At 42.0% G+C, this 22,475-nt stretch overlaps 1 protein-coding gene across 1 annotated transcript in view; it reads right to left on the bottom strand.

The window, feature by feature from the left end:
* CCKAR (cholecystokinin A receptor) overlaps nucleotides 1–22,475 on the bottom strand; it is a 150,123-nt gene that overhangs the window by 39,692 nt on the left and 87,956 nt on the right. The window lies entirely within an intron of this gene.

The following is a 22,475-nucleotide window of genomic DNA, read 5'->3' as shown; positions in this document are numbered from 1 at the left end:
GTTCATATTCAAATGAATGTAGCTCCCGGGAATCGTGGTCTATTTAAGTGATTTTTTTTTCCTGGACTAGTGGGTACCTAAGAGATAAGAAAACATTTTATTTTAATTTCTGTGTGCAATAGAAATAACCGATTATCATTACTTTTGGATCGCCCCTCGTATGAGAGCAAAGTGTTAAGAAACATCTATGGAGTAGTTAGAATTACTCGGCTCCATCAGACAAATGTTTCACAGTCCTGGTTATAAGTTTACAGGGTATACTGTATATTACAATCTATAAATGCTACAAAAAAACAAATATATGATTTCCTTTGTAATGCGGTAACACAAAAGAGACGGATTTACAGCACAACTGAGTCACCCTCAACGTGGCAGCCACGCCACACACTCAGCACGTCTGATGTCCGCCGACCTGGGGCAGATCTTTCGCTCACAACAAAGACAATTATCATGAGACCGGAGATACATTAAAAAAAATTATTACAGACATCAATCAAAATTGTGAAGGTTTTTGCACAATGCAACAACTTCTCATTATATTCAGTCTCTCCGCACCTCATCATCAACTGTTAGATCTGTGTATAAATAAAGATACAGGAAAGATAAAGATCTTGGTACCGTGTTAGCCAGTAGATAGAAAAATATTTAGAATTGAGAGTCCTCAGTGGTTGATACCTTTTAATGGCTAACTGAAAAGATGGTAACAAATTGCAAGCTTTCGAGACTACACAGGTCTCTTCATCAGGCAAAGACTAAAAGAAAGTCTGAAGAATCACATATTTATACACAACATGGCACAGATGCAAAGCTTGCAATTTGTTACCATCTTTTCAGTTAGCCATTAAAAGGTATCAACCACTGAGGACTCTCAATTCTAAATATTTTTATAAACAAATAGGGAGATATGTCCGATTTTAATCTGAGGGTGCAATTAAAATTAGCAATGCAAGGCTTTGGGTCAGTTAAAAAAATCACACCGCACTTAGGTGACTTCCGTGTATTGTCCAACTTTCACAGATTGTCAGAAAGGAGAAGATAGAGATATTTTTTCCCTCCATGTATGAGAAAACTGATGACACTCAGACCAAACTCTGATCAAAACAATTGGTCTGTTTTTCTTGTATGTGAAAAAATCAGAAGTCTGAACGAGGCCTTAGGCTGTTTCAAATTAGTGCTGGATGCTGCCTACCCTTTACATTTGAAGGTATTAGATCAGGAAAGGTTTGTTTGATAAATATTAGGTTTGGGTCACATCAAAGAAAGGTCCGAATTTTCATGGCTGGTGGGCTCTCATGAATTTTCCAATTTATGAACTAAGCAGCACCTTCATTTTTCTGTGTATAGTCTATATTGCAGTAATGCAGTCAAGATTTCATATTTTTCAATATTTGCAGACATCTTAGCGCTTATAGAAGGTGCTGTATTCTTTTGAGGATAGATAGATAGATAGATAGATAGATAGACAGATAGATAGGGGTCTTCTGCTAAAGGAAAGGCAGGGAGGAGTAATGTTACAAAGAAAAGCCCCAGCCAGCGGCATCAGTGGAGAATATTCACTTATCCTTACTACTTATATCGGATCAACTCAAACAAAAGGGTCCATTGAGTTCTGCCAAAGGTGCCCGTTTTGATGGTAAAAAAAAAAGCAGTGCAGGTCTTTCCCATTAAAACTGACAACTGTGAACTTATCCTTAGACAACGTTCCACAGTCAATGATAAAACAGGTTTTAACATAGACTGTATACTACAAGAAATGATATGCAGTGACTTGCAAAAATATTCACGTGCCCCCCCATCCACCCCCCTTTGCATTTTTCCCGTTTTGCTACCCCACAGCCTGGAATTTCACAGTTTTTTTTAGGGTTTGAATCAGTAAGAACCTTTTGCAGCAATGACAGCTGCAAGCCGTCTGACCACAGATTCTCAATCGGATTAAGGTCTGGGCTTTGACTAGGCCGCTCCAAAACATGTACACATTTCCCCTTTAACCACTTGAGTGCTGCTTTAGCAGTATGCTTTAGGTCATTGTCTTGTTGGAAGGTGAACCTCCATACCAGTCTCAAATCACTGACAGACTAAAACAGGTTTTGCTCAAGAATACCCCTGTATTTCACACCATCCATCTTCTCCATCTTCTCCTCGACTTGGACGATTTTTCCTGTTTCTGCTGCTGAAAAACATCCCCTCAGCATGATCCTACCACCACGTTTCACTGTGGGGATGGTGTTCTTTGGGTGATGAGCTGTGTTGGTTTGGTGCCAGAAATAGAGTTAATCTTGGTGACCACAAAAGTTCAATTTTGGTCTCCTCTGACCACAGCATCTTCCTCCATACATTTAAGGAGTCTCCCACATGTCTTTTGGCAAACTCAAAATGAACCTTACAATTTTTGTGTGTAAGTAAAGGCTTTTTTTCTGCTCACTCTTCCATACAAGGTCACCTCTATGGAGTTTACAGCTTATTGTGTTCTTATGGAGAGATGGTATTATACCATGAATAAGACAATAGTCGAAACGCGTTGGTTTTAATGCTGCCTTATGTGTATACTGCCGTATGTGTGGCATTTATGTTTTTTGAGGATCACCATTGTACATCACTTATTTTCTTCTTTTTTAAATGGCTCCTTAAAAGCTATATTTTAAGTGAACAAGGTTGCTTGCTGGATTTTTCCTATTTATTTGTTTGGTTCATCACTGGTTGCTCAGCCCCTTCCGTGAGAGCTGTGGACATAGGAGAATACTGCAGAACAGGTGAGCTATTACTTGTCCTTATGGACTGACACTCCAGTCTTTGCTTGGGAACTCTGGAGCTCCTTCAGGGTTACCTTTCGTCTATGTGCTCCTTCTCTGATTGATGCCCTCCTTGCCTGGACTGAGACTTTTGGTGGGTGGTCCTCTCTTGGCAGGCTTGTTGTGGTATCATGTTCTTTCCATGTGATGATAATGGATTTGATGGTGCTCCAGAGATCACCAAAGATTGGGATTTTTTTTATAATTCAACCTTGACTTGTACTTCTCAACAACTTTGTCCCTGACTTGTTTGGAGATCTCCGTGGTGTTGTATTCTTAGTGGTGTCTCTTGCTTAATGTTTTGCAGCCTCTGTGGCCTTTCAGAAAAGTTGTGTATGCACTGGCAGACCACTTAGATTGCCAGGTGGACTTCCTTTCACTAAGCATATGACTTATGAAGCTAATAGCTTGCACCAGAAATTGTTAGGGCTCAATAGCAAAAGGGGTGAGTACATATACACATGCCAATATTTAGTTATTTTATCTCATAAGTTTATTTTATGCCTATATTTTTCTCACTTAACTTCATCAACTTAGACTATTTAGTGCTAATGGTTCACACACAAATTGGAATAAAAAAATATTTAAACGCAGATTATAATATAACAAAATATGGGGTGAATAATTTTGCAAGCCACTGTACATTCTGGGTATGACACTCCTGTAGTGAGAGTGTACACTGCAGCGGAGTAGAATGTATATTGTATATAATGATTCATCCTTGGCTTTTTATTTGATAGCACACTGTATGACAGCCAATTATGATTTTAAAAAGACCTATCACCAGTAATAGCGTTTTTGACCTGCCCGGTGCCCGAGATTATACAGAGAGGCGGCTATGACTGTTCCCCCAGCAATTACTGACACTGACTCTACATTGTGGCCGGCTGTCAGTCAGGGCCGGGGGTACGGTTACAGCCGGCTCTCTGTATAATCAGAGCAGTGACTGAACCCACGCCAGTGCTGCCCCCGAGACTGTAACCGGAACGCTGCTGGGGGAATAAAGTTAATTTTCTCCCCGCAGCGTTCAGCTAAGTGCGGGTGCTGGGAAGTTAATAACGCTATTAACCTGCAGATTAACCCCATATCTGCGGGTTAATAGAATTTTTACTGGTAACAGGTTCCCTTTCAAGGGAACATTGGCTGCCAATTCTTTTCAGGAGTACCATAACCACACACAAAGTAGTGCCATAGTGCCATTTAACTACTAGTAGGCATAGACTTACTAGGACATTGTGCAAACTGTAAAATATGTCAATTTTTTCACTAACATTTTGGTTTTAATAATTAATAAAAAAATATATTTTAGTTCACAGTCTATTACAAAAAAAATGTTAATGGCCAATGCCTGTTCGATATTATTATCAGAGGAACCAGCAGGAACACACTGGGAGTGAAATTCAGCCCTGCTATTTGAAAGCACATCAGCCCATTTTGTTCCTCCCCCCCCTGATGCTCAGTCTCAACTGCACCCTGAGGACGCTGATACTGTTAATAGAATAGTGGAAAATGCAGCCGACGACTGGACCAGCCCATCTGGCATTTGCCAGAATTGACTGATGGCCAGTCCGGCCCTGGGGACCAGAAATACTAAGGAGATTATTTTTACAGAATTATTATTCTGATTATCAGTGTCACTTACCTGGAGCAGCCATTACACACTGAACGGGAAACCACTGGGTAAATCTGACAGGGAGAAGGACTTGGGGATCCTAGTTAATGATAAACTTACCTGGAGCAGCCAGTGCCAGGCAGCAGCTGCCAAGGCAAACAGGATCATGGGGTGCATTAAAAGAGGTCTGGATACACATGATGAGAGCATTATACTGCCTCTGTACAAATCCCTAGTTAGACCGCACATGGAGTACTGTGTCCAGTTTTGGGCACCGGTGCTCAGGAAGGATATAATGGAACTAGAGAGAGTACAAAGGAGGGCAACAAAATTAATAAAGGGGATGGGAGATCTACAATACCCAGATAGATTAGCGAAATTAGGATTATTTAGTCTAGAAAAAAGACGACTGAGGGGCGATCTAATAACCATGTATAAGTATATAAGGGGACAATACAAATATCTCGCTGAGGATCTGTTTATACCAAGGAAGGTGATGGGCACAAGGGGGCATTCTTTGCGTCTGGAGGAGAGAAGGTTTTTCCACCAACATAGAAGAGGATTCTTTACTGTTAGGGCAGTGAGAATCTGGAATTGCTTGCCTGAGGAGGTGGTGATGGTGAACTCAGTGGAGGGGTTCAAGAGAGGCCTGGATGTCTTCCTGGAGCAGAACAATATTGTATCATACAATTATTAGGTTCTGTAGAAGGACGTAAATCTGGGGATTTATTATGATGGAATATAGGCTGAACTGGATGGACAAATGTCTTTTTTCGGCCTTACTAACTATGTTACTATGTTACTATGTTACCATGCCATAATGCTGAGGTCATATTTTAATATATATTTCCCACAGCATTAGATACTTTCTCTGGAGCTCATTGCCACCACATGAGTTACACGTTTTTGGAGTGTGAAGAAAACCAAAGATGAAATAGCTTTGTGCCTTCTTCTGGCTCATACGTGGCTATTAAGCTGTTCAGCTGTTAAAGATTTTTTTTATGCACTAATACATACTGTAGAGTACAGTGGGAAATCAGCCTCATACTTCATCCCAAGGCTACATTCACACGTTCAGTATTTGGTCAGCATTTAACATCAGTATTTCAAGAAGTATCGTTTCTCCTTGCGGAGAGTGACATGATAAGCATGTTGAGGTGAGTAGACTTAAAGCCGCAATGCTCCTCTGGGAAATATGCAAATTGTCTCTTCAGAGAGGAAGAGGACTAGAACTCTAGTGCCACCTATTGGAAGTAGCAATCCTAACAGTCAATGTCGCCCCTATAATGAGCCTTGTCACATGACTTAGGATAATAGCCAAACCATTGCAATCAATGCAAATTGAGATTCTGGTTTGGCTATTGTCCTAAGTTATGTGACAAGGCTCGTTAAAGGGTCGACATTGACTGTTAGGATTGCTACTTCCAATAGGTGGCACTAGAGTTCTAGTCCTCTTCCTCTCTGAAGAGACAATTTGCAACATCAGTATTTGTAAGCCAAATCCAGGAGTGGGTGATAAATACAGAAGTGGTGATGTGTTTCTATTGCACTTTCCTTCTGATTGTTCCACTTCGGGTTTTGGCTTACCAATACTGATGTAAAATACTGACCAAATACTGACCGTGTGAATGTGGCTTATAGGCGTCTTTACACACCTGCATTTTATGGTCCATGTTCAGATCGCAATTCCTGAACCAGTTGCATGTATTCTGACTTTAACATACAAGCTAAATCTAAAGACAACTGCGGCACTACTGCTTAATGGTGCACAAGTAGGATAAAATCCCATTAGAATAAGTCCAAGCGCTGATTGCAGTGTCCACTGCCTAACTGGAACCAACAATGGACGCCGCCTTCAGCGCTTGTATATTACAAACCTCCTGTTTCTTAAAGAAATATTCGCAATCCGACTCTTTGTCATACATTTGGATCTTAGGTACACCGAGGAAGGACTAATATAGACTGAAACGTTTGTGAACCTTATTTTGGATTGCATATGAAATCATATATTCATTTTCATCTATTTTTGAGTCACAAGTTGTTCTGCTACCGAACATGCAAGCAGCTTCTTCAGTGAGGAACAGGACAGGACTTCTAGGACCACCTAGTGGAAGTAGCAATTCTAAAGTTCCATCTTGACTGTTAGAATTGCTGCTTCCAGTAGCTGGCACTAGGGTTCCCATTCTCTTCATCTTTGAAGAGGCTACTTGCAAATTTTATATTCACAAGGGAGCACTTACCAGCCCCAACATGGAGCTCTCCATGAGATGTTTTTCTCGTACTGACATCTGAATGAGCCCTGAGAATGAGAGTTGATATAAAGTGATGGCAGATTGTTTACATCTGACAAATATACAAGTCATCAATGCGGAGTGGTCCTGACAAAGCCCTGACTTCAAGTCCATTATGACCCTGGAGAGTCTTGAGAGTCTTAAAAGTTGAAATCTGTGTGTCTTATATAGTTCAACGACTATTACGAAGAAGATGAGAAAAAATTGCAGTGTCAAGATGAACAAAGCTCACGTTGAATAACCTAAGTAGACTTGACATGCAATTGCAGATACAATACTTTCTATGACACATACTAGCTAAGCCTTGTATACTTTTGTGTTTTTGTTATGTACTTCTAACTTTGCAATATTTTATGGTGGATGACCAATTATGTGACTTTCACTATACAGTACAATATATTGGATGGATCTTGTTTAGATCTTGTTTGGAAGAGTCATTCTTTAAAAAAAAATGCATTGTTTAAACAAGAAATATTATACCCCAGTCCTCCAAGTCTCAAGAAACAGAATTTCAGCAAAAGGCAAAATTATTCTCTGAGGAGCAATATTTCCGCCCTGGCACCAGTTGGAGGTGATGATCTGGGTAAATGATAAAGATTGCACAATATGAATTAGGCTATGTTCACACTGATGCAGAAAAGCCAGTTTTAACTGAAAAAAATGGAACATTAAACCTAGTAGACTTCATTATAAGTCAGTCGGGATAATTAAAGGGGCTGTCCAGGTTTTGCATGAAAGTCTGCAGTCACTATGTGACTACAGACTTGTGAAGCCTCACATTGTGTATAGCACACACTGTCAGGAATCTCCAGTGCCAATGGCGAAACTGAGTGGTCATGTGACTGGAAGAACACAATATTCCACATTCCGCATGGTCTCGCTAAATTTACTTGTTCTTGTTGGAATGTGGCTGAACATTTGAGAATCCTGACAGTGTGCTCAATGCGAGTGTCACGCCGCAGCTATGCAGGTAGATGCACGCTCCACTAGATGGCAGTAGAGTGGAGGGAAGACTGCAACACTTGCCAAAGCAGACCTGCAGCGCTGCAGTGAGGCCACCACCAGGTGGCAACAGGGTAGTCAAACAAGCCACTTTCAAACCAGGAGAGTAACGTAGTACCAAGGAGAAAATCAACTCAGAGTCAAAGATGTGCAAGAGGGTCAATACCAGGCAGAAGTGCCAGGAGCAAAAGACAGAGTCAGGTTAGAGTCAAAGCCGAGTCAAGTACCAGAGAGTCCAAACACGAAGGGAAAACACTGAGTCAGAACGGGGGGAGGGGAATGAACAGACACGGGAACAGTCAATTATCGCAGCAGGACAAATCAGGATATAACCAGAATCAGCTACTCATGCCGTAAGCAGAAGCTATAACTGACATGGTCTGCAGGACACAGCGGAGATAAATAGCAAACCTGAGACCAGACTGATGCTGAGAAAAGTTAACCCTCGAATGATCAGACCGGGAAAAGGGAAGACAGGATTCAAAACCCAGTTTGGATCATGACAGCGAGAATTCACAAGTCTGCAGTCACATTACGTGACTACAAACCTAGACAATCTCTTTAAGCACTGTTGAGAAGCCAAAAAACAGATGTGAGCAGACCTTTAACCCCTCAAAGATGCAGCCAATGTTCATATTTGCCTTCACTTCTTCCAATATCCTTATTTATATTTTTCCATCAACATACCCATATTAAGGCTTGTTTCGTTTCAGGACAAATTATAGTTTTGAATGGCACCATTCACTTTCTCATATAATGTCCTAAAAAAAGCAGGAAACAATTCCAAGTGAGGTGACATGAAGACAAAACCACAATTCGGCCCCTAATTTTTGAGTTTCAATTTTACATCGCTCATTGTACGGTACAAATGACCTGACTATGTTTCTGCTTGTCAGTATGATTACTGTGCTACAAAAGTTTGTAATTTTTTTTACTGCTCTAGTGGCTTAATCAAATTCTGAACCTTTGAAATAAATAAATATGGTTTGTGCTTCAATTTTCTGACACCAGTGATTTTTTTCTTAGTGTTCAGTCAATGCACCTGTTTGAGGATATGATTTTTGGATGCCAAACTATAATTTTTATTGGTAACATTTTGAGGTACATACAACCTTTGGTTGTTTTATTACATTTTTCTTGGGGAGTGACACCTTTAGGATTTTGATTTTTTTCTTTACGACATTTCCCTCGCAGGATTAATTATTTTATATTTTTATATTTTCATACATCAGACTTTAATGGATGCGGACATATTGAATGGGCTCATTTTTTTTACATTTCCTTATTTTTAACTGTGAGAAAGCAGGGTGATTTCAATTATTTAAGCTTATTTTTATTTTATTATTGTCATTAATTATACACTGCTCAAAAAAATAAAGGGAACACTAAGATCCCTCATCCTAGATATCACTGAATGAAATATTCCAGTTGTAAGTCTTTAGTCATTACATAGTGGAATGTGTTGAGAACAATAAAACCTAAAAATGATCAACGTAAATCACAAGTAATATCCCACGGAGGTCTGGAGTTGGAATGATGCTCAAAATCAAAGTGGAAAATGAAGTTACAGGCTGATCCAACTTCAGTGGAAATGTCTCAAGACAAGGAAATGATTCTCAGTAGTGTGTGTGGCCTCCACGTGCCTGTATGATCTCCCTACAACACCTGGGCATGCTCCTGATGAGGCAGCAGATGGTCTCCTGAGGGATCTCCTCCCAGACTTGGACTAATGCATCCACCAACTCCTGGACAGCCTGTGGTGCAATGTGACATTGGTAGATGGTGCAAGACATGATGTCCCAGATGTGTTCAATCGGATTCAGGTCTGGGGAACGGGCGGGCCAGTCCATAGCTTCAATGCCTTTATCTTGCAGGAATTGCTGACACACTCCAGCCACATGAGGTGTGGCGTTGTCCTGCATTAGGAGGAATCCAGGGCCAACCGCACCAGCATATGGTCTCACAAGGGATCTGAGGATCTAATCTCAGTACCTAATGGCAGTCAGGCTACCTCTGGCGAGCACATGGAGCACTGTGCGGCTCTCCAAAGAAATGCCATCCCACACCATTACTGACCCACTGCCAAACTGGACATGCTGAAGGATGTTGCAGGCAGCAGATCGCTCTCCACGGCGTCTCCAGACTCTGCTTTCCTCTGTGAAGAGCACAGGGTGCCAGTTGCGAATTTGCCAATCCTGGTGTTCTGTTTCAAATGCCAAGCATCTTGCACGGTATTGGGCTGTGACTACAACGCCCTTCTGTGGACATCGGGCACTCAGACCATCCTCATGGAGGAGTCAGTGTCTAACCGTTTGTGCAGACATATGCACATTTGTGGCCTCTTGGAGGTCATTTTGCAGGGCTCTGGCAGTGCTCCTCCTGTTCCTCCTTGCACAAAGGCTGGGGTAGTGATCCTGCTGCTGGGTTGTTGCCCTCCTATGCTCCCCTTCATGTCTCCTGGTGGACTGGCCTGTCTCCTGGTAGGGCCTCCAGCCTCTGGACACAACGCTGACAGACACAGCAAACCTTCTTGCCACAGCTCACATTGATGTGCAATCCTGGATGAGCTGCACTACCTGAGCCACTTGTGTGGGTTGTAGAATCTCATGCTACCACAAGTGTGAAAGCACAACCAACATTCAAAAGTGACCAAAACATCAGCCAGAAAGCATTGGTACTGAGATGTGGTCTGTGGTCCCCACCTGCAGAACCACTCCTTTATTGAGTGTGTCTTGATAATTGCCAATAATTTCCATCTGTTGTCTATTCCATTTGCACAACAGCATGTGAAATTAATTGCCAAACAGTGTTGCTTCCTAAGTGGACAGTTTGATTTCACAGAAGTTTGATTTACTTGGAGTTATATACTGTTGTTTAAGTGTTCCCTTTATTTTTTTGAGCAGTGTACTTAAGGTTCAGTCCCTACAAGGGGCTTACACCTGCAATCGTTTGATCAATGGTTCAATTGTACTTCAAAGTTCATTCCATGGTCTTCACACAAGTAAAAAGATGGCAGCAACAGGGATGTCTTGGGTGCGGGCCATAGTAGCCTGAGCAGATACCAGACTTAACTGCCTCTATCAAGGATTGACAGCAGCAATCAAGGAGGCAGGGAAGACCCAACAAAATAGGAGTAGGGAGACTTTCAAAGACATAACAAGAAAGGGGCTACCTGGGAAGAGCCCCTATAAGCAGGTTTGCATGTTTACATTATGCACTACTTGCATAAAATTTCAATAACTGAGAGGTGCAGAGTCAATTGCAAATATGGGGATGGACTTTGCAAGAGTCTGTATATATAATTGTCTAAGGGGTACTTCCGTCTTTTTGTCTGCAACTTCCGTAATGGAAATCCCGCGTCGCTGATTGGTCTCGGCAGCTGCCTGTCATGGCTACCGCGACCAATCAGCGACGGGCACAGTCCGATTAGTCCCTCCCTACTACCCTGCAGTCAGTGCCCAGTAATGGACCGCGTTATGCCACGGGTAACGCACTCTGTTAACGCTGCTATTAACCCTGTGTGTCCCCAACTTTTTACTATTGATGCTGCCTATGCAGCATCAATAGCAAAAATGTGTCATGTTAAAAATAATAAAAAACAAAAAACCTGCTATACCCACCTTCCGTAGTCCGACGATGCGCTCGCGCATGCCGCCATCTTCCGTTCCCAGAGATGTATTGCGAAGTTACCCAGAAGACTTAGCGATCTTGCGAGACCGCTAAGTCATCTGGGTAATTTCACAATGCATCCTGGGAACAGAAGATGGCGGCAGCTGCGAGCGCATTGCCAGAGCTTTGCTGGATCCCGGCGGGAGAGTATACAACTAATTTTTATTGTGATTATTTTTTTTAACAGGGATATGGTGCCCACACTGCTGTATGCTATGTGGGCTGTGTTATATACCACGTGGCTGCTATATACTACGTGACCAGTGTTAGATGCTATGTGGGCTGTGTTATGTACTGCGTGGCATGTGCTATATATTACATGGCCAGTGTTATATACTGCGTGGCCTGTGTTATATACTATGTCGCCTGTGTTATATTCTGCATGGCTGCTATATACTGCGTGGGCTGTGTTATATAGTATGTGGGCTGTGTAATATACTACGTCGCCTGTGTTATATACTACGTGGCTGCTATATACTGCGTGGGCTGTGTTATATAGTACATGGGCTGTTATATACTACGTCGCCTGTGTTATATACTGCGTGGCTGCTATATACTGCGTGGGCTGTGTTATATACTGTTTGGGCTGTGTTATATACTGCGTGGCCACTGTTATCTATTGCGCGGCCTGTATTAACGCATCAGGTATTCTACAATATGTATGTATGTATGTATATAGCAGCCACATCGCATATAGCACAGGCCACGTAGTATTTGTCTGCTATATACTACGTGGCCTGTGCTATATACTATGTGGCTCCTATATACATACATACATATTCTAGAATACCCGATGCGTTAGAATTGGGCCACCATCTAGTACTACAATAAAGACCAAGGTCCCGTGCAAACTGAGCATCCACCATATTGGCTCCCGCCCCACTATCCAAGAAGATAGATATTTTCTCAGTTTTCATACCAATAACCACTTCTGCAGGTAAGAAAACCTGAGATACACATGTTTGAGGAGATATGTACACCCAGGTTGTTATTTCCCCCACAATCTGTAAGAATTTTTCCGACATTTATTTGTACTTTTGGTAAAGAAGGACAGACCACAATGAAATGCCCCTTTTGACCACAAAAAAACACAACCCCATTTTCCAGCTAACCATAAAAGACTTATACTGAGGGGAGGCTGTTGTGAACTCTGTTATCGAACCCCCCCCCTGTGGTCATGAATGGTACTTCGGCGAGTTCTGTCCATGGACTCCCTCTGGTGGCTGAGTGGAGCTGCTGCTTCTGAGGTTCCTTCCACAGGTGACTTAGTTTATTCTTTGGCTGGCTGTTCTATTTAACTCCACTCAGATCGTTACTCCATGCCAGCTGTCAATGTTCTTGTACTGGTTCAGTTCGCTCCTGGATCTTTCTGGTGACCTGTCTACTCCTGCAGAAGCTAAGTCCCTGCTAGTTAATTATTTGTTCATTCTTTTCTTGCCCAGCTTGCTATCATGATTTTGCCTTGCTAGCTGGAAGCTCTGGGATGCAGAGTGGCACCTCCGCACCGTGAGTCGGTGCGGAGGTCTTTTTGCACACTCTGCGTGGTCTTTTGTAGTTTTTTTGTGCTGACCGCAAAGTTACCTTTCCTATCCTCAGTCTGTTTAGTAAGTCTGGCCTCCCTTTGCTGAAACCTGTTTCATTTCTGTGTTTGTGACTTTCATCTTAACTCACAGTCAATATATGTGGGGGGCTGCCTTTTTCTTTGGGGAATTTCTCTGAGGCAAGGTAGGCTTTATTTTCTATCTCTAGGGCTAGTTAGCTCTTAGGCTGTGAAGAGGCGTCTAGGTAGAGTTAGGTACGCTCCACGGCTATTTCTAGTGTGTGTGATAGGATTAGGGGTTGCGGTCAGCAGAGCTCCCACTTCCCAGAGCTTGTCCTTGTTAGTTTAACCATCAGGTCATTTCGGGTGCTCCTAACCACCAGGTCCATAACAGGAGGCCCCTCCTAACTGCATCTATTCTTTAGAGCACACAGGGAGAACCTTGGTGTTAAGGAGTACCATGGGGGGCAAAGTCACAACAGGACTTCTGCTGAGGCGCCTGTCAATGCATATGGTCAGAGCCATGGCAGCCTCCAACGGGACCAGGGTTCAGAGATAAAAAAACACATACTACAGAAAACCTCCACAACTTCTTTTCAAACACAGCACAGGAAGACAAATCTCCAGTAGCAATAACGAATTCCTATTCAGCTTAGAATCTCCTAAGAGCAAGGAAGCAGAGACAAAACAGAGAGAGTCAGGCCAGGTTTTATAGGAAGAGTTAAGAAGCAGATAAGAAGCAGCTGAAATGGAGCTGCATATTTGTGACCAGCATAGAAAGGGTCGTTAACTTCTTCATCCCCAAAGGAAACCAAATTCATTTCATGTGGGATCCAAACGCACAGGCTAAATTGAAGATCTGTGATTCACAATATGCAGTGATCTTCTACCCCCTGAACTCCCAGGTTGGCGTGACACACTTGTGACAGGTGGTACCTGTTGATACCAAACTGATAACATCAGTTACCAGTGTGCTGCAGCCAATCACTGCCCTCAGCGGGTCACATGCTGTAAATATTCAAAAGTTGTCACTAGCCTGCAGTTGTAAGGTGACTGATGGAGCAGATGTCATCACTTCTGGTACCAAGTGGACTACCAAAGTGGTGCCAGAGTAGTGGACTACAAGGGATACTTTGTTATTTCTTTAATTGTATAATATCTTCTACCTTATGGTAAATTTTGTAAAATTCCTGAAAACCATTCAAGTTAGTGATTTACATTACATCTGTGCTAGCAGAAATACAAATAGTTCTAAAAGGAGGAAGAAGACTCGAGTCCAACTTGTCCAGACTGATGATCTCCTTATTGTGATCCATCTCAAAGAAATCCATAGTAAAAATCAAATACTATGTACACTGCAAATCTATAAACACCTCAGGAAAAAAAGTACATTGATTTCTATAAGGATAAACTAAATGGATCTTCCAAATCTCAATTGAGCAAACCTCCACAAATTAGACAAGTAATATAAATCAAGAGAAGTCAGATGGTTAGAAAGAGTTTAATTATTTGGATCATCAATCTGAAAGGTCTTGTGATCTCTGCCAAGATGTGTCAATCAACCCTATATTGCGGCACACAGAGACCCAACACTTCCATATTATACAGGTGTTTCTTGCAAAATTAGAATATCAAACAGTTAATTTATTTCAGTTCTACAATACAAAAATTAAACTCATATATTTTATAGCGTTATTACAAACATAGTGATCTGTTTCAAGTGTTTATTTCTCTTAATATTGATGATTATGGCTTACAACCAATGAAAACCCAAAAATCATTATCTCAGTAAATTAGAACAATTAACCAAAAAAACCTGCAAAGGCTTCTTAAGCGTTTAACCCCTTAACGACCGCTGATACGCCTTTTAACGGCGGTAGTTAAGGGTACTTAAACCACAGCGCTGTTAATTAACGGCACTGTGGAAAAAGTTTATAGCGCCCATCAGAGTCTGATTTTTTCCAGGGTCTCGGCTGCCAGGGGTAGCTGAGACCCCAGAGAACATAATTTGGGCTGGTTTTTACAGACCCCGAGGTTGGGATCGCCGTTATTAAAAGCATAAAGGTGACCGCAAAAAAAGAGTCAGATTTGTAATTTAATTTCTCTCTCCTCCGATGTGATTGCACATCAGAGGAGATAGAAATAGGGTCCCCCGATCCCCCCGATACTTACCGATGTCCCTGGGTCCTCCTGCTTCCTCCCACAGCCGCTGGCGTCTTCTTCCGGTAAGAAAATGGCGGGTGCATACATAATGCGCCCGCCGAGATCTGCCGGCCGGCACCCGGCAACAATAGGAAATTTTTTCCTACTGGTTCATTTTGATCACTGTGATATACCCTATCACAGTGATCAAAATTTTTTTTATAAAGTAAATGAACCCCCTTTATCACACCCTTAGATAGGAAAAATAAAGAAATAAAAAAATATATATTTATTTCCATTTTTCCATTAGGGTTAGACTTGAGCTAAAGTGAGCTGGGCTAAAGTACGGGTTAGGGTTGGGGCTAAAGTTAGGGTTAGGGTTATAGTTGGGGCTAAAGTTAGGGTTAGGGTTGGGGCTAAAGTTAGGTTTATGGTTAGGGTTGGGGCTAAAGTTAGGGTTGGGGCTAGAGATGGGGTTAGGGTTTGGATTACTTTTACAGTTGGGATTAGGGTTAGGGTTGAGACTACGATTAGGGTTGGGCTTAAGGTTAGAATTTGGATTAGGGTCAGTGTTAGGGGTGTGCTGGGGTTAGGGTTGTGGTTAGTGTTGGGATTAGGGTTATGGGTGTGTTGGGGTTAGGGGTGTGGTTAGGGTTATGGTTGTAATAAGGGTTAGGGATGTGTTGGAGTTAGAATTGGGGGGTTTCCACTGTTTAGCCACATCAGGAGCTCTCCAAATGCGACATGGCATCTGATCTCCATTCTGTGTTGAAAAAGTCAAATGGTGTTCCTTCTCTTCTGAGCTCTCCCATGTGCCCAAACAGTGGTTTACCCTCACATATGGGGTATCAGCGTACTCAGGACTAATTGGACAACATCTTTTGTGTTCCATTTTCTCCTGTGACCCTTGTGAAAATAAAAAATTGGGGGCTAAAATATTTTTGTGGAAAAAAATATTTTTTATTTTCACGGCTCTGCCTTATAAACTTTATTGAAACACTTGGAGGTTCAAACACATTTAGATAAGTTCCTTGTGGGGTCTAGTTTCCAAAATGGTGTCACTTTTGGGGGCTTTCCAGTGTTTAGGCACATCAGGGGCTCTCCAAACACGACATGGCATCCGATCTCAATACTGCGCTGAAAAAGTCAAATGGTGCTCCTTCCCTTCTGAGCTCTGCAGTGTGCCCAGTGGTTTACTCCCACATATGGAGGTATCGGCGTATTCAGGACAAATTGCACAAACTTTGGGGGTTCAATTTCTCCTGTTACCCTTGGGAAAATAAAAAATTGGGGGTGAAAAGATCATTTTTGTGGAAAAAATATGATTTCTTTATTTTCACAGCTCTACGTTATAAACTTTAGTGAAGCACCTGGGGGTTCACAGTGCTCACCACACATCTAGATAAGTTCCTTGTGGGGTCTAGTTTTCAAAAAGGTGTCAATTGAAGGGGTTTCCACTGTTTAGTCACATCAAGGGCTAAACATGGTATCCGATCTCAATTCCAGCCAATTCTACATTGAAAAAGTCAAACAGCGCTCCTTCCCTTCTGAGCTCTGCCATGCGCCCAAACAGATGTTTATCCACATATGGGGTATCGGCGCATTCAGGATAAATTGCACAGCAACTTTGGGGGTCTAATTTCTCCTGTTATCCTTGTGAATATTAAAAAAATGGGGGCTAAAAAATCAGTTTTGTGGAAAAAATATGATTTTTTATTTTCAAGGCTCTGCGTTATAATTTTTAGTGAAACACTTGGGGGTTCAAAGTGCTCACCACACATCTACATAAGTTCCTTGGGGGCTCTAGTTTCCAAAATGGTGTCACTTGTGGGGGGTTTCCACTGTTTAGGCACATCAGGGGTTCTACAAACGCGACATGGCGTCCAATCTCAATTCCAGCCAATTCTGCATTGAAAAAGTCAAACTATGCTCCTTCCCTTCCGAGCTCTGCTGTGCGCCTAGGAGAAATTTCACAACAAACTTTGAGGTTCATTTTCTCTTTTTACATTTGTGAAAATAAAAAAAACTGGTTCTGAAATAAAAGGTTTGTGAAAAAAAGTTAAATGTTAATTTTTTCCTTCCACATTGCTTCAGTTCAGTGAAATTATAGACTAAGAATAGATCACCAGAGTGCACCATCAATATAATATATATTATCACTGTGTGGGTGCCACATAATGTAGACAAAAGGCAATATGGTACACCAAAAAAAGAGAAAGAAAGAAATGCATAGTGATGAGCACACCTGAAAATTCATCAAATGTGTATATAAATCTTTATTGGGAAAATAGACAAACATTAAAAACATTTTAAAATAGTGCATGCCAATACCTCAGCTTATCCGGTTCAGATAAACCAAATAAACCCCAATGGTCACAATCTACTACATACTTGTCTAAGGGTCACTTCCGTCTTTCTGTCTATCTGTCCTTCTGTCTGTCATGGATATTCATTGGTCGCAGCCTCTGTCTGTCATGGAATCCAAGTCGCTGATTGGTCTCGCCAGCTGCCTGTCATGGCTGCCGCGACCAATCAGCAACGGCCACAGTCCAATTAGTCCCTCCCTACTCCCCTGCACTCAGCGTCCGCTCTATACTCCCTGCAGTCACAGCTCACACAGGGTTAATGCCAGCGGTAACGGACCGCGTTATGCCGCGGGTAACTCACTACCTTACCGCCGCTATTAACCCTGTGTGACCAAGTTTTTACTATTGATGCTGCCTATGCAGCGTCAATAGTAAAAACATCTACTGTTAAAAATAATTTAAAAAATAAAAAATCATCATATACTCACCCTCTTGCTCCTTTCCCGCTCCTCGCTCCTCCGGTGCTAAAGATGGTATGCGACAAGGACCTTCCATGACATCACGGTCATGCGACCGTGACGTCATCACAGGTCCTGCGCGCCTGTTCGAGAAGGACCTTCCATGATGTCACGGTCATGTGACCGCGACGTCATCACAGGTCCTGCGCGCATGTGCGAGAAGGACCTTCCATGACATCACAGTCATGTGACCGCGACGTCATCACACCCTGGGACCGGAAGCTGGTAAACAGGCAACAGAACTACAAGGGACTCTCGGATCGGAAGGTGAGTATGTCTATTTTTTATTTTTTAACCTGTGACATACGTGGCTGGGCAATATACTACGTAGTTGGGCAATATACTACGTGGCTCTGTGCTATATACTACGTCACTGGGCAATATACTATGTAACTGGGCAATATACTACGTGACTGGGCAATATGCTCTGTGCTGTATGCTATGTTGCTGGGCAATATACTACGTGGCTGGGCAATATACTACGTGGCTGGGCAATATACTGCATAGCTGGGCAATATACTACGTGGCTGGGCAATATACTACGTGGCTCTGTGCTGTATACTACATCACTGGGCAATATACTACGTGGCTGGGCAATATACTATGTGGCTGTGCAATATACTATGTGGCTGGGCAATATACTACGTGGCTGGGCAATATACTACGTGGCTGGGCAATATACTACGTGGCTGGGCAATATACTATGTGGCTGGGCAATATACTACGTGGCTGGGCAATATACTACGTGGCTGGGCAATATACTACGTGGCTGGGCAATATACTACGTGGCTCTGTGCTGTATACTACATCACTGGGCAATATACTACGTGGCTGGGCAATATACTATGTGGCTGTGCAATATACTATGTGGCTGGGCAATATACTACGTGGCTGGGCAATATACTACGTGGCTGGACAATATACTATGTGGCTGGGCAATATACTACGTGGCTGGGCAATATACTACGTGGCTGGGCAATATACTACGTGGCTGGGCAATATACTACGTGGCTGGGCAATATACTATGTGGCTGGGCAATATACTACGTGGCTGGGCAATATACTACGTGACTGGGCAATATACTACGTGACTGGGCAATATACTACGTGGCTCTGTGCTGTATACCAGGGGTGTCAAACTGCATTCCTCGAGAGCCTCAGACCTTGCATGTTTTCAAGATTTCCTTAGCATTGCACAAGGTGCTGCAATCATTATGTGTGTACGTGATTACATTATCACCTGTGCAGTACAAGGAAATCCTGAAAACATGACCTGTTTGCAGCCCTTGAGGAATGCAGTTTGACACCCCTGCTGTATACTACGTCACTGGGCAATATACTACGTGGCTCTGTACTGTACATAACTGGGCAATATACTATGTAACTGGGCAATATACTATGTAACTGGGCAATATACTACGTGGCTGGGCAATATGCTCTGTGCTGTATACTACGTCGCTGGGCAATATACTATGTGGGCTGTGCAATATACTACGTGACTGGGCAATATACTAAGTGGGCTGTGCAATATACTACGTGGCTGGGCAATATAGTATGTGACTGGGCAATATACTACATGAGCTGTGCAATATACTACGTGGCTGAGCAATATACTACGTCACTGGGCAATATACTACATAGCTGAGCAATATAGTACGTGACTGGGCAATATACTACGTGGCTCTGTGCTGTATACTACGTCGCTGGGCAATATACTACGTGGACATGCATATTCTAGAATACCCGATGTCTTAGAATCGGGCCACCATCTAGTAATAATAATAATAATAATCAGAGTAAGGATACATGATAAATTGATCCCCAAAAAATAGTATCAAAAAGTAGTTATGCCAAGCATTCTAAGTATGTAACAAGGAGTAAGAGATGGAGTGAATATCAAATCTCATAAGAAAGAGCACAGCTCAAGATAATAGTAAAAGTGATACAATTATATGCTCTCTAGATGGTATATTTGAAATGCTGAACACTTGTCACAAGATACTACTGTTCACATGAAAACCTCATGTACACATACAGGTGCTTCTCACAAAATTAGAATATCAACAAAAGGTTAATTTACTTCAGTTCTTCAATACAAAAAGTGAAACTCATAAATTATATAAGTAAGTATCAAATACCGGGCACACTCAGGGATTTTAGGTGCAAAAATCAAAATTTAATACATACAGTAGCCACTAGCTGCAAACGTTTCGGTCATGATAGACCTTCAACAGTGTACTAGGGTTAAATTTTGGATGCTAGTGTGAGTAGAACACAAACAGTAGCCAAAGATCAGTTAAAGGCTGTAGCCCAGAGAGTAGGTGGTCACGGTCAGTGACCTGCAATCAGGTATACTGTGACCCAAACTAGGTATGTGCCGAGTATCATATGTCGAGGTATCCACCGCAAGACAAGGAGGTGCCTTCCTTCTGGGGTTAAAAATGAGGGCTTCTTATTGACGCCGCTCCATTGCTAACCTCAGGGCTTGATGTCACCTGACAATACAAAGGTGACATCAACCCCCCAACTATCACCCTACTTGCCACCAACTGGGCTAAGCTCCAGAATTGGCGCATCTAATAGATGCGCCTTTTCAGGGCAGCTGCGGGCTGCTGTTTTTAGGCTGGGGGGCCCATATCCATGGCCCCTTACAAGCCTATTAATATCAGCCCACAGCTGTCTGCTTAGCCTTTACTGTTTATTAAAAATAGGTGAGACCCCACATCATCAGTAAAGGCTATGCAAACAGCAGTGAGTTGATATAAATATGCTGGCTAGATGCATGAATATTGGCCACTTCTTGCACTATTAAGACCAGCTCACAGCTGTCTGCTTTCCCAACACCATTTTTTTCTTTTATTTATTTATTAGTTTAAAAACAAGTACAGAAAACTACACATGCAAAGCACTGATTACATATGTCGCAATCTGTTCTTTCTTTATCTGTATGTAAGATTGTTTTATTAGAGAATTACGGTATGTAAAAGTTTTGCATACAGTACACATACACATGTCATACGGATGTCATACGCTTGCTACTTTTTGTATTGTAAAATTGGGGGACAATCTTTGGCTCGCCTTTGCAACAGTATTTGTCAACTTTTGTGTGTTTTGCACTTTTTTTCTGCTTGCACACATTCATTATTTTATTTGCTTTTTTAACGTCCATTTTATATATGTGTTCTCCTTTTTTCTTTTGTTTTGTGCTCTGTGAACTGATTTTAACAATTCCAGATATTTTCATCTGATAACTTTTTGTGCTAAGAAATGTTAAAACAGTTCAAAACAGAAAAAAGACAATTTTAGACTTTGCATTTGAAATTCATGTATCATGTGTGCCGTTTTGATTAATTTAGAGCCAAAAATGGCAATGAACACTACAAGCTTAAAAAGGAAAGTGACAAATGATCAAATGAGGCCTTAGCTTTAACTCCATACAGAATCTGCAGCAAAGTCTATACCTTTTACAGATTTTCTGCACAACTGTTGCAGTTAATCCATGAATTTTACAGGAAAAATATTTTCCGAAGATAGATATTCACTACATTTTTGTAACATCATTGGTATGGTGGGGATCTGACTGGATGGCTTTCGTAATGGATTTTTATTCACTAAGGCTGGTTTCACATTGGCGTTTTTTGGGGTGCGTTTTTGCGGTAAACCCTACCCCTAACCCTAACCCTAAGGGATCCTAACCCTAACCCTACCCCTAACCCTACCCCTAACCCTAAGGGATCCTAACCCTACCCCTAACCCTAACCCTACCCCTAACCCTAAGGGCTCCTAACTCTACCCCTAACCCTAACCCTAACCATAAAGGGATTAGCGTTAGGGTTAGGGTTAGGATCTCTTAGGGTTAGGGGTAGGGGTAGGGTTAGGGGTAGGGTTAGGGGTAGGGTTAGGGTTAGGATCCCTTAGGGTTAGGGTTAGGGGTAGGGTTAGGGGTAGGGTTAGGGTTAGGATCCCTTAGGGTTAGGGGTAGGGTTAGGGGTAGGGTTAGGGTTAGGGGTAGGGTTAGGTTCCCTTTATCACCTTTATGTTGGGGGGTGGCATATCAGTGTGTTTTCTGTTTTTTTAATAAAAAAAGCATGCGTTTTTTACCGCAAAAAACGCATGCACCAAAAAACGCATGCGTCCCCATTGACTCCAATGTATTTTTTGACCCAAAAAAAAGCATGAAAATGCATGCGTTTTTTTTGGTCCAAAAAACGCTTCTAAAAATACTACAAGTAGCATTTCAGAAAATGAACGCATGCAGTAAAAAAAGCATGCGTCACAAAACGCGACCAAACGCGTACACAAAAAAACGCATGCATTTTCAATGTTAAATATAGGGAAAAAAAACGCATGCGTTTTTTAAAAAAAAAAAACGCTGCAGACAAAAACGCAAGTGTGAAACCACCCTAAGTCTGAGTGGGATTTTGGAAAACCCATCCGCAAGTTTATCATGTTGTAAAATATGTTTCAGATTTTGGGGGTCAGAATTTACAGTTCTGGGTTATCTGAAAGTACCTGTAAAAGGAGGATTTGAGTCACCATAAGCTAATATAAAAAAATAAACAAAAGTTGGCCTAGCCAATAATGGCACTTCCACATTAAATACTAT

This window comes from Ranitomeya imitator, chromosome 1, assembly GCF_032444005.1.
Source record: "Ranitomeya imitator isolate aRanImi1 chromosome 1, aRanImi1.pri, whole genome shotgun sequence".
NCBI classification, from domain to species: Eukaryota; Metazoa; Chordata; class Amphibia; order Anura; family Dendrobatidae; genus Ranitomeya; species Ranitomeya imitator.
The sequence above is the reverse complement of the archived record's forward strand: the minus strand, read 5'-3'. Positions and strand labels throughout refer to the sequence as shown.